We start from the raw sequence: 1,465 nt of genomic DNA on the forward strand, positions 1-1,465 counted from the left end.
TGGGATCTCACACAATTATTTGCTGAAGTTATTCTTTAAATACATTTAAAGAATAACACCTGGGCATAACACCGGACGCTTTGGAGCGTCTGGTTAGGAAGGCCATTCAAAAACCTTGGTAGAAATGGCGCGTTTAATTTCAGTCTCCATTACATACAGAACAGAGAAAACTAAAGAGAATGCAATGTTGAACCCATTTATAGTCTAAACAGAGGAGCCGGCAGTTTATCTTGAGAAAATAAATAAAGGTGAACAAGTTAATTAGATCGTAACATGCGCAGTTCGCTGCGGCTGCACAACCAACACTGCAAAGAATTAAACTTAACTCACCCTGTGGCTTTAACTAATGGATCTGAAGAAGTGACCCTCCTGCACCCAGAAGGAGAGCAGCGCTCAGAAGTGCGGCAGACATAACATCTGTCTGTTTCGGGGAAGTGAAATCACGGACAAAATAAAACATAAAATATAAAAAATCCTCGCACGCACAGGGTAAAAAAAGAAAAGTTTAATGGATCGGTTTGGATCAGACAGATCCAACTGCCCGATGAACAAGCGCAGATCTCTGCAGATGCGAACCAGGAGGAATTTGTGAAGCTGTGCGTTCAGACCCCAGCAGGTGAAGTGCTGGTAATTTAAGTGGAATCGTTTAATTTCATTTATTATAAGTTATTGGGGCAAAAGTCAGTGGTTTTTGTCTCTACCGAGAAAAACCACGGCTGCGGACCGGTCCAAGTCCTGACCGGTTGGCGGTAATAAAAAAGGTTGGGGACCACTGACGTCAAGGACGTTTATTTGAGTCAGGCGGAGTAAAGAGATTTGCTTCCTCTGGTAAACATCTCCTAGGCTTTCTGTGGTCAACTGTTCTTGTATGTTGCATTTGTAAAATGATTTTGCTTCCATCTACAGTTTAAAGGTTTGTTGGCCAATCAAGAGCAGGAAAATGATTGTCCTTGAACCTTTTTTTGTTTTTGGTATTTTTAGCAGAGTAGGCAAATGTCAAGGCCTGATGGGAAATGAAATCATCATCTCTGTAAAGTTTGTCATCAGAAGGAAGCATAAAGTTCTTTAAAATGATCTGGTAGATGGTTGAGCTGACTGGACTTCAGTAAACCCCATAGACCGACACCAGGAGCAGACATGGCAACCCAAACCATCCCACTTTAAGCAACATTGATTCTTTGCTTCTCCACTCTTCCTCCAAACTCTGGGACCTTGATTTCCAAAAGAAATTAAAACTTTGGACCAGTCAGCAACAGTCCAGCTGTTTGTCCTCTGTAGCCCAGTTAAGATGTTTCTGACTTTTGTCTCAGCATCGTGAGGAATGTAAAGTTGTAGGATCTGTCTGCACACAGTCGTGGAATTTAATCACAACAACTTATGGTATTACATTATGAATCAGAAACTGAAAACTATTCATGTGACATCAAGTCACTGTTTTTGCCATGTGCTGTGCTTCGTTACATGC

This window comes from Poecilia latipinna, unplaced genomic scaffold (assembly GCF_001443285.1).
Source record: "Poecilia latipinna isolate Pla-1442-1.1 unplaced genomic scaffold, P_latipinna-1.0 Scaffold2476, whole genome shotgun sequence".
NCBI classification, from domain to species: Eukaryota; Metazoa; Chordata; class Actinopteri; order Cyprinodontiformes; family Poeciliidae; genus Poecilia; species Poecilia latipinna.